Source organism: Dryobates pubescens, chromosome 4 (assembly GCF_014839835.1).
Source record: "Dryobates pubescens isolate bDryPub1 chromosome 4, bDryPub1.pri, whole genome shotgun sequence".
Classification (NCBI taxonomy): domain Eukaryota; kingdom Metazoa; phylum Chordata; class Aves; order Piciformes; family Picidae; genus Dryobates; species Dryobates pubescens.
This window is the reverse complement of record NC_071615.1, coordinates 16,466,921-16,479,201: the sequence shown is the minus strand read 5'-3', so window position 1 is coordinate 16,479,201 and position 12,281 is coordinate 16,466,921.

The window sequence follows — 12,281 nt, the reverse complement described above, 5'->3', positions numbered from 1 at the left end:
ATGGGAGTGCACTGCCTTTTATTTCTCTTCTCAGATGATACATTGAATGTGCTGAGGAGCAAAGACATATTGCCTTTCCTCCTTGCAAAACACTGCTGAACATCTGATCAATGACATCTTGCCTCTGAGCAAGGAATGCATCCTGCCTTCTGCTGAGTTCCTCTACCTCAGAGCCTTTGGAGTTTTGGGTCTGATAACATTTCATTGGATCCTTTTCTGTTATGTTTAATTAGCAAATACTGTAATAACTAGCACAAACATAATTTTGGGAAAGGGTCTGTTAATATTGTTGGATCTACTCTAGGATTAAACAAGGAACACCCTGCTCAGTGTGTCAGTGGTAGTGGCTGGCTTTGAAGCAGGCTAGTTGCATTATTATGCCTACTGCATAATTCTCATGCTGAAATGTCTGGTTTGAATGTAGTAGTAATAGGCAAGAGATAGACAAGTAGAGGGAAAATTACTGGCCTGCAAGACTACATACATGGTAGAACTAAAAAGATCAACCTTAAACTCCTTGTCTAGCTCTCCCAGTAACAAGCTCCTATATGCTGAAGATTCTTTTCCTTAATCTCATACAATCTTTCCTCAAATCCATTTCATTTTGCTGACATACTCATTTCACTGAACAGCTTCTCCTTCTCTCAGAAGAACTTAAATATGACAGGTTCTAATCAACTCCCTTAATTTTTTCCCCATTATATTTAGGCCACTTCTTCTGGTGCTGTTGGTTCTGACCACTGTGGCTAATTTCTTGCTTTGTTGGTTCAGGCATTTCTGTGCTAGGGAAGGTTTTATGTAGGCTGGTCTACCAGAAACATGATTGAAGTGCATTTCAGAGCCTTTTTGGTGAGAGATGGGTTTATTGTTATGAAAACCCTTTATATACCAATTTAGGCATCAACTAATCTCTTATTTATTCAAGTAAGGTAGTAAGACTGAATTATGTATCTATAAATCTTCTGCACTTTCTTAACGTATAAATTGTTTGGAGCTGTTTGTCATCATTGTTTTGCTCAGACAAAATGTATTACAGTAAATTTACTGCTTTGTACCATGCTGTGTTCCTTAAAACTCTGTGTAAAGTTTGGCTTGATTGAAAGGGAAATTCTTTCTCTCTATGTACTAATATGATACTGAAGGCTAAGCTCTGTGAAAGTGTACTATTTTAACACAGTGAAAGGGAGAGATGGGGCACTGCTTAACAGGTTTGCAGTTCAGTTTCTTTCTGGCATATACTTACAGTTTGCCCATGAGAAGGTGGGCCTGGGAGCAGCTAACAGGCTATTACTTGAGATAATAATGGTCACCTTTGCTGCAAATACCTACTGCTGGCTCCTGATCAGTTTGCTGTCCAGCAAGGCTTTCAGACAGAGCAGCAGCACTGCTCTCTAGGTGGTGTAACTGCCAGCAGTTCTTCCTTTCCAGCCTCTCATGGAAGAGTTGCAATATCACAGTATCAGGAAGGTTGGAAGAGACCTCACCAATCATCAAGTCCAACCTGTCACCACAGACCTCATGACTGGACCATGGCACCAAGTGCCACAACCAATCCCCTCTTGAACACCTCCAGGGACAGTGACTCCACCACCTCCCTGGGCAGCCTGTTCCAATGGCGAATGACTCTCTCAGTGAAGAACTTTCTCCTCAGTTGTTGTTATTAACTTACTTGAGGAGGTGGGGTTCTAAGGGCCACAAGTGTCTTTGCCTTATGAGTTTTACATTTTAATGCATAAAGGAAGCTCTCTTGAGAATTAATTATCTTGAGTATTACAGAGCTCTAGGAGACTGCAGTGTTAATGAGGATGAAAGCCAGGTGAACTTCCTGCTTCTTGGGGGAGGGGAGGAAAAAAAAGCCAGAAGCAGAAGCAGTTACCTTTGACAAGTTCACAAATAAACCATTCTTAATGTGCAAGTGAAAACTGTCACATAAAATATTGTCAAATTACAGAAGCTGCTGTGATTTGTAACGACTGAGACCACAGGAAAACGTAGCAGTGTGACCTGCTCTGTGAGAGAAGATTACATCTTTTAAATTATGTCATCTACTGAATTTGAGAAAAAGGATTCAAGATGTGTAAGAGGTCTCTGATAAATTGCTACTTTCACTTAACCTCAAGTCCTCTAATTTACAGGCCTGGGTGATCTGCAGTTTCTCAGGCCAGAAGAAGCTGTAAGTCATGGCTGTGCATAGAAGAAACGTTGCATTTCATGACTTCAGAAATTTAAGTAGCAGGAATGTATCTAAATTTATTCTCTTAGGTCACCAAAAAGAGCATACAGCATAGCAGAAACGGTGACCCTGGTTAATTGCATCATCATTTGATAACAGGATGTAATTAGCACATTTGAGTAAAGGTTCTGATAGTGGCAGCCATTATTTACTGAGGACAGTCTGTGCCCCAGTACTGCAATCTGTCTTGAAATGATTGTAGAACTTGCTCATATCACTCTCTCTCCATTTGGTACTGTCAAACAGTCAAATTCGTTCCACCTGTGACTTGGCTGGAACTATTTTTGAGCCTATTAATATTGGGCTGACCCTAGGCAGTGTATTATTATTTTTTTTTAATTTGAATTAAACAAGCTTTTATTAACATTAAGGGGGAAAAAAATGCATGTTGGCAATGCCTGCTAAGCGAAATGAAAGGAAGAAAATAAGCCTCCTTCATACTCTCAAAGATAGCTACCAGTGTAGCTCTTTGAGGTCTGTCTTAGCACCATTAAATTCTATATCCCTTAACTGATGTGGAGGAGGTGATGGAGTGCACCCTCATCAAGTTTGCATGACACCAAATCGGAGGACAGTTAATTAACTCCAGGGTTAGGGCTGTCTTTCAGACCTGAGAAACCTGGAGGAATGGGAAACTTATGGAGATTCATGAGGGAAATACAAGTTCCTGCAGCTGAACCAGAGTAAACCCTGCAGTGTCTCCATCTGGAGACTGGCTGGGTAGCAGCTCTGCTGAAGAAGACCTGGGATTCTGGTGGGCAGAAGGCTCAATGTGAGTCAGTTGTTTGTTCTGGCAGTGATGAAGGCCAAGCAGCATCCTTTGCTTCATCAACTCAAGCACAGCCAGTGGATCTAGAAAAATTGGTATTCCTCTTTACCTGCCATTCAAGAGATCCAGTCTGGAATACTGTGTCAAACTTTTAGCTGTCTCTACATGGCATAAGTGTAAGTAAACTTCAGTAAGTCCAGGAAAGGGCTACTGAGGTAGCTGGAGACTGAAGCACATAAACGATGAGGAGAAGCCGAGAGACTTGTGGTGTAGGTTTGGGTTTTATTTGTTTGGGGTTTTTTCTTTCTTTTTTTTTTTTCCTGGAGAAGGCTATGCAGAGAACTAAAAGCCTGCCAGCTGTTGAACTGGATGTAAGGAGTTACCAAGAAAACAGAGCAGGGCTTATTTCTAAAATGGGGGTGGGTGGGGGAGAATGAGAGACTAGCTAAAACCTGAGGAAGAAAAAAAGAAGTAGTTCTGACTGGATAGAAGGGAAAATGGGCAAAGTATCATTGTAAGAATATTTAAGTGTTGGAACAAGTTGACCAGAGAGGCTTTGGAATCTTCATGCTTAGCAGTTTCAAAGACCTGCCAGGTGTGACCTTGCTTTCAGATTGACATCCCCTCTGACCTGAATCTTTAGAAGTCCCTAGAAATAGTCATGAGACCCAGCTGTATTAATTTTTGTCTGAGAGGTGAGTGGAACAATGTTGTTTAGACTCACCTCCCCACTTAATGGTTTGCCTGACAGATACTGGTTAGTCCTAAAACTTGTAACAAGTTTTTGAAGTTGGGTGTTTCTTAGCTGCAGCTCTTTTTAATCACACTCTCTTAACTAGTTTCTCAGCAAACTTGTGAACTTGTTTATGGACTCCTTCCTGATGATTTAAGCCTCTTAACTGTAATCCAGACTTCTAATGAAGCCACATCCAAACATATCTCCTGAAGGATTTTATTTTTAACTAGTGTGTTTTTGTGCTGTGCACTTGGTGCCTCCCAGGCTTGACGTTAATCCCAATTTACTGTTAGTGCTCATGAAGTCAGTGAATTTATAACCTGCACCAGTAGAGTAAGAGGCTGATGGTAATTGGAGAACATTCATTGCTCATTTTCTCTATTTGCCCCTCGAGCTGCCTGCAAGCAGTGCTTGTATAACAGTTCCATTTTATCCTGTTTAAGAGGCATAGTTAAGGGAAGTCTACCTTTAGGGTTTTAATTGGGTCAATTTACAGTGCATTTCCACTTGGTGTTTACAATCTAGTATTTGATGTGAAATGTTCTCACCAGTGTGCTAAATAGCTTTTAAACACTTTCACAACTCTTGGATCTTTTTTTTCTCTTTTCTCCCCACTGAAGTCTTTTGCAACAATTGGTAGATTGGTTGGTGAGTAGTAAAATGGGCACATACCAGTACAGGTTGGGGGCTTATCTGTTGGAGAGCAGCTCTGGGCCAAAGGACCTACGAGTCTGGGTGAACAATAGGATGACCATGAGCCAGCAATGTGCTCATGTGGTTAAGAAGGCCGGTGGCATCCTGGGGTGTGTTAAGAAAGGGTCAGGGAGGCTCTCCTCCTCTATTCTGCTCTGATGAGGCTTCATCTGGACTATTGTGTCTAGTTCTGGGCCCCTCAGTTCAAGAAGGACCTCAGAGAACTGTTTGAAAGAGTCCAGTGCAGAGCCACAAGGATGCCGAAGGCAGTGGGACAGCTCCTTGTGAGGACAGGCTGATGAGGGAGTTGGGGCTTGGAGAGGAGGAGCCTGAGGGGTGACTTCATTCCTGGTGACAAAGATGTGCAGGGCAGCATTGGGATAGATGGAGCCAGGCTTTGCTCAGGGATGTCCAATGACAGGACAAGGGTCAATGAGTGCAAGCTCGAGGAGAGGAGGTTCCATATGAACATAAGTAAAAACTTTTTCACTGGGAGGGTTCCAGAGCCCTGGAGCAGGCTACCCAGAGAGGTTGTGGAGTCTCCTTCTCTAGAGGCATTCAAAATTCACCTGGATGTTTTCCTGTGTGACCTGGCCTATGTGATTCCTCTGTGGCAGGCAGGTCGCACTTGATCTTTTGAGTTCCCTTCCAACCGCTAATGTTCTGTGATTTAATTTGAGGTTTCTTTTGTGTTCATAAAGAGAAGGCATCTGTAAGAGTAGTGCTGCATCAGTAAAATCAGTGCACGTTCTGTGGAAATTAAATCACAAAGGCACAACACAAGGTTGTTAAGAAGGTACATTAATGGGTGGTCTGAAGTGTTAGAGGAGACTAATGAGCAATAGAAGCAGCATTCTTGACACAAAAGAATGTATACACCTGTAAAATCATACGAGGGGAAAAATGGATTGGTTATTGGATAGGTTATTGGAACCTTTTAGCATAACACTTGATGATACTGTAGAGATGTTTAATGGATGAAGTCCTTTACTCTGAAATCCAGTACAAAAGACCACTTAAAACCGAATTTTTAGGCCTGTTTTTAAAATTCATTGACTTCAGCGGAGCTTAGTACTTTGTCAGGCTGCGAGCCCAATTGTCTACATTGTCTAGTCAAATAGGAGAATTAATTCAGTGTACTAGCTTGTGGGTTTTGTGACACCTTAGACATGCTGTTTAATTTTCAGATTTCTGTTCAGTAGTCATTTGCCTGCCTCTGAAAGTGTTATTCATTTTGCATGTGTGTGCAGTGGGAGCAAAACAAGGCTCCTGTGTGTAACCTCATTAAATTAAAAGTGGGGGAAAACAGAGATGACTGCAGCCACTCTTGGGTTTTTTTTTTCCTACTTGGGTTTTTGAATTTAGCTAATTCAAGAACTCATGTCAAAAGTGTAGAAAACAGTGTCTGGATTTTGTGTAACGATGTGAAAACAGCATTTTGAAGAATCTTTTGTCTGATTTCTTTCTGAGAAAAGCCAGCAGACTGACTATTCTTTGCTGTTGTTACTGATAACAAGATGATGACTAAATTGACAGGCTGCATTATCTTTTAATCTTAGAAGCGCTCTGTTATGAGCGGTGCTGTGCAAGCAACTGTGATCTTTAGCTGCTCCTGCTCAGTGCTGAAGGTGGTCTGTAAACAGGGTTTTAGTCTGTAGTCTGAAGTGAGTGAGAACAGCTGCATTTTTCTCTCTTGAAGTCACACAGAATCACCAAGGTTGGAACAGATCTCAAAGATCGAGTCCAACCCATCACCACAGACCTGATGACTATGGTGTTGGCCTGGGATGTGGTCTGTGTTACCCCATTGCACAATACTACTCTGTTACTCCAATAGTAGGAAAACCAATGAAGAAATCCAACTTTACTCCCAGAGTTTTTCCAGATCAATGTGAATTTCTCTGCCATGCAAAGTTTAACCTTTGTGGGAAGAGGGTTGTTTTCAGAGAGTTTTAGAAGACTGTAGGGAAGGTTTGCCTTTGCTCGAGTTAGAGAAAGCTATGTTTTGTCTTTGAGAGTAATGTAAACACTTTGGAACTGAAGGAGAGAAACTGGGCAGAATCTGGTTGGATGTGTTAAACTATTGTTTTGTTATTTTGACCTATTGTATGCCTTAATTATATGTATACCAGTAGAAAATGACCAATGAAGATGTGACACATGTGCCTTCTGATAGACTATATGACTACTATATCGCATAATAAACATCTTCGCCTGCTCACATCTTGTCCTGGAAGCATCACTCAAGGTAACTAGAACAGCTATACTACTACAAACCTTCACTTCAGTAAACTGATTGCTAAACAGAAAGTCAGGCACAAATGTTTATTTAATTTTTTCCCACCATGTCTCTGTTTAGGCTTTTGGTCAAGCCAACTTCATGAGTATCTCTTAACAGACCAAGCAGACAGGGCTGCATTTGTAGATGTTCCTGCTCTGACCTCCTAAGCCCATGAATCCGGTTCTGATGGACTGACTTCAAAAGCAGGGTCTGAACAGAATGTTTGGCTTAAGCTCTTTTGGAGGTTTTCTATTTCACTGTGAAGTCTTAGGATCCTTGCACAGACTACTAGATCCCGTGAACAGGAAGGGCAGGTTTCAAGCCAGTAACTGAAGGCAGCACAGTCTTACAGCCTGTGGTTACATATGACAACAGGGCTGCATCATTTGAGATGTCCAAGCTTTTGTGGTTGGTGATCGAAAGAGGTCCATAACTAGGCCCTATGCATGAGCTGGTTTTGACCTCAAAACCAGGGAGGCTGCTGAGCAATCCAGCTGTGAGACAGTCTGCAACATTTAAGAGACAGGAGGAGGACATTAGGAAAAATGCTTTCATGGAAAAGAGTGGTCAGGTATTGGAATGTGCTGCCCAGGGAGGTGGCGGAGTTGGATGTGTTTAAAGGTCATTTGGATGCAGTGCTTGGGGATATGGTTTAGAGGTGAACCTTGTAGAGCAGGGTTAGTGGTTGCACTTGGTGATCCTGAGGGTCTTTTCCAACCTGAATGTTTCTGTGATTCTGTGAAAAAGAGCAGAAAGCTTTCTGCTGGCCCACATAGTCATTTCTAATGCTTCCCACATTTCAGGAGGGATGTTTAGACACCTGGCCACAGAGCAGTCAAGGTTTAAATGCAGATGAAGTGCTTTACTTAATTATATGTAATTTGCTTTGTAAGGAGCCTTAATGCTTGTGATCCATTAACAACAAAATCGAAAACTTTAGTCCTGAGTATTGTTAATTCATTGACAAGCTCCAGCTTGAGCACATACAGCATAAATTTGAGAGGAAGGATGTGCCTATTCTGAAATAGAGGGACCTTGACTGACTGTACAGATGGGCGGAGTCCAACGGGATGGCATTCAACACATCCAAGTGCCAGGGGCTGCACTTTGGCCACAACAACCCCATGCAGAGCTACAGGCTGGGGGCAGAGTGGCTGGAGAGCTCCCAGAGAGGAACCTGGGGGTGCTGATTGACAGTTGCCTAAACATGAGCCAGCAGTGTGCCTAGGTGGCCAAGAAGGCCAATGGCATCCTGGCCAGCAGGAGTAAGGAAGTCATTGTGCCCCTGTACTCTGCATTGGTTAGGCCACACCTTGAGTCCTGTGTCCAGTTCTGGGCCCCTTAGTTTAGGAAGGACATCGAGAAACTTGAATGTGTCCAGGGAAGGGCAACGAGGCTGGGGAGAGGCCTTGAGCACAGCCCTGTGAGGAGAGGCTGAGGGAGCTGGGATTGTTTAGCCTGGAAAAGAGGAGGCTCAGGGGTGATCTTATTGCTCCCTACAACTACCTGAAAGGTGGTTGTAGCCAGGAAGGGGTTGGGCTCTTCTCCCAGGCACCCATCACCAGAACAAGAGGACACAGTCTCAAGCTGCACCAGGGGAAGTTTAGGCTCGAGGTGAGGAGAAAGTTCTTCACTGAGTGAGTCATTTGTCATTGGAATGTGCTGCCCAGGGGGGTGGTGGAGTCACCATCCCTGGAGGTGTTCAAGAGGGGATTGGATGTGGCACTTGGTGCCATGGTCTAGTCATGAGGTCTGTGGTGACAGGTTGGACTTGATGATCTTTGAGCTCTCTTCCAACTTTAGTGATACTGTGATACTGTGAAATGGAGGAGATCTTGTTTTCCTGCTTTCCAGTGTGCTTTACTATCAAGCACAGATTTTATTATCTTTTTTTGTGTAGCTCAACATCCCAGGTTCCAACACATGTTTGTTCTTGTATTAAGCCTTTGCTTAACAGTTTGTTCTTGGGAATCAGACCTCTCTGGAGTATTTTCCTTTGGGACAAGTCTTGTTGTTTTAAGTAAATGAACTGTGTGTGTCAGAAAGATTGTAGAGTGATTCCTCAGTAGAAATTGATTAAAAGGGAAGGAATCATTACAATTGCAGATGCATAATGCTTTGTTATTTTACAGAGACAATATGATTTACTGAGTAGGGCACTGAGCTGACAGGCAGAAGACCTGTGTTCTCTTAGCCCTTCTGCTGATGATCTGCTCTATGTCCTTGAGCATGTCGCTTCCTCACACTTGGTTTGTCATGTCTAGTTAGATAGAAATTCATCCAACCGTAGGCTGTCTCTTGCCATGTGCTTGAACAGCAGCTAGAGCAGTGATGACACCATGTTCTGAGTCAGGGCTTCTGAGCACAACACGCATCTTCATAATACCTTTTCACTTTCTCAGCTAAGGTACTGAAGCTGCCATGTTGTAATGTAATGATTCTGAGCACAGGAGGGGGAAAAAATCCTAGGCAGTTAACTTGTCGGAAGCTCAGCATTGTAGTGTTTATATGCTGAATCTCTACAAATGCTTAAGGATTGGCTTCACAGAAAGAAGCCAGATCCATGGCATGTTGGTACTAATATCTGATCTTTTAAATATCTTGCTTATTAGTTGAGAGATGTGCTTGGGCTGTAGGTCTGTAACAGTCAGCTGCTAAGATGCTTCAAAACCTTTATTGCACTCCTGTTTGAAAACCGCTCTCAACATACCCTGAACTGTTCAGTGCTGTTGCATTGATGAATACAGATATCAAAGAATCCCAGCACATGGTTTATTTTGTTATTTTTAGTCCAAGACTGGTACTTAGAGTTCAGAAACTGAATTGTCTGGAAAAACACTTTTAAGAGAAAAAGAGGCAAAGAGAGTAAGCAGCCAGGCCTGATGCTGAGTACTAGCAACTGAGGGGTGGGAGGAGGCATTTGAGATATCCAGAATCTCTAGCTAGTGGTACTCTTATGTCTTTAAAATAAATGCCTGTGTGGTGTGGTTTGGTTTTATGTATTAATTTCCCCTAGCCCTTTAGTGAACAACTTCACACCTCCTGTCAGTTCAGGCCAGAAGTGAAGCCTTCATCTTCTGAATCTCCTTGTACCGAAAACTGTGTTATGTTGCTAGGCAGTTACCATGGATTAAGTTAATGTACCTTTGATAAGAACATGAGAGCAGTGTTTATTATCATTCAAATGAGGAATTTTAGACATGATAACAGGCTTAGCTGTAATAATAGGATTATTTACTCAACAGCATTTCTTGTTTCAAGTTATCTTCCAAGACTAACTACAAAGATCTGGCTTCTCTGCTTGTAAATACTATATACAAGGAAGAACCATGAAGTGTAAGGGGAGAGGGTTAAAGAAAGCATGAACTAGTGGGTTAGAGAAAACAGGGAAACCCATAATCACTGTTTTCCCTGTGGCACATGGAAAAGAAATGATCCTTAGAAAACAGGGGGTAGTTGCCTGAGGCATTTCCCCCTACTTCCCTGCAGAACCCTTCTGACTTATTGGTTGTACATCTGAGAAGTAACAATGAGTGTGAGTAAAAAGTGATCTGAACTGTATTTCCTCTCTGCAATTTTATTTCTTCAGTGTTGTGCTTGTCATATTAATGATTTCAACATTTTATTTCTTCAAAACACAGCAGTGGGCTGTTCTCCTGTCCTGGGATGAACAGTGCATTGACTTGGACTCTTCCCTGGGATGAACTAGACCCATTCTTTCTGCCTTCTTTCCTAAAGCCTAATGCTATGGATTTATTTTGTTTACCAGCTGGCCCTTGGATAAATTCTAGTCTGATGTCAAGTGCCACAGCAAAGATGCTGAGCCCTATATTCAGTGTTTTATTTTGCAGGCATGAACCTACATTCATTCTCTTGTCTCTTAAGAAGCTATTGAAGCTACCTCTATTACAGCTTGTGGGACAGTTATTCTGAAGTTGCAAGTTCTTCATTCTTAAAACTTTGCCTGGAGGATGTAGAGGTGTGCCAGAGTGTGTGCCCTTATTTCCTTATAGCCACAACCTAGAACACTCCAAAATTTCTTAAGCATTGAAGCATTGCACAAAAGGTTGCTTGGGTTTTATTTTTAAGCATGGAATTCTGAAGGGTTTGGCCCATAACAGTATAATATAACCAAACAAGTCAACACCTTAGGGCAATGTACTTTTTTTATTGGTCCCAACTTGACATTATTTTTGTTGCTTAATGAGGAGCTAACGTGATTTCTAATGAAGCCATGTGGTTGTTGGATAGAAGAACTATTGCTTTATTTCCCTTGTGACAAAGTATACTCTCTTCAGTTACAATCTAGGAAGCAAAATTAATACCAATGTGAAATTTTGCAAGAATTAGTGTCAAGACTTGAAGCATTTTATTATGTGTGTAAATTACCTGGATAATGAGATTAAAAGCAAGTTACTGGGGTATCTGGGCAGTCCAGGAACTCAATAGAGAGCACTTAGAGTGAAATCTGTAGAGGCAGCAGAAAGAATGAGATCACCTTGGTACTTCTACAGGTTCTTTGCCACTGAGTTACTCCAAAGTAGAGAGCCTAAGTACCAAATTCCAATCTGATACCATAGGCTTCTAGGAAGAATAGAATAGAATCGACCAGGCTGGAAGAGACCTTCAAGATCATCGTGTCCAACCCATCAACCAATCCAACCCACCTAAACAACTAAACCACGGCACCAAGCACCCCATCAAGTCTCCTCCTGAAAACCTCCAATGATGGTGACTCCACCACCTCCCCAGGCAGCCCATTCTAATGGGCAATCACTCTCTCTGTATAGAACTTCTTCCTAACATCCAGCCTAAACCTCCCCTGATGCAGCCTGAGACTGTGTCCTCTTGTTCTGGTGCTCGTTGCCTGGGAGAAGAGACCAACCTCTGCCTGTCTACAACCTCCCTTCAGATAGTTGTAGAGAGCAATAAGGTCACCCCTGAGTCTCCTCTTCTCCAGGCTAAGCAACCCCAGCTCCCTCAGCCTCTCCTCATAGGGCTTGTGTTCCAAGCCCCTCACCAACTTTGTTGCCCTTCTCTGGACACCTTAGAGCAAGTCAACATCCTTCCTAAACTGAGGGGCCCAGAACTGGACACAGGACTTGAGGTGTGGCCTAACCAGTACAGTGTACAGGGGCAGAATGACCTCCCTGCTCCTGCTGGCCACACTGTTCCTGATGCAGGCCAGGATGCCACTGGCCCTCTTGGCTGCCTGGACACACTGCAGGCTCATGTTCAACCTACCACTGACCCCAGGTCCCCCTCTAAGTGGCCGTTCAGCCTGTAGCACTGCATGGGGTTGAGAGGGAGGTTGAGGGAGGGTTGACTCCCTACCTCTGTCTACTCTGCATAATGCCTCACTTCTGCAAACCCTGCTTAGTGATGAGGTGGAGATCAGATATGAGCTTCTATCCTACTGAAGGAGAATTCTGTCTCTACACAGCCATAGCTGCATGAAAGCTGGGTGCTATGGGATAGGGAAGGGCAACTGATGAGGCTGCTATGTCACTGCTGTCATGAATAGTCATGAGGGGACCTCAGTCTGTGGCTACTTGGTGAAAAATTAATC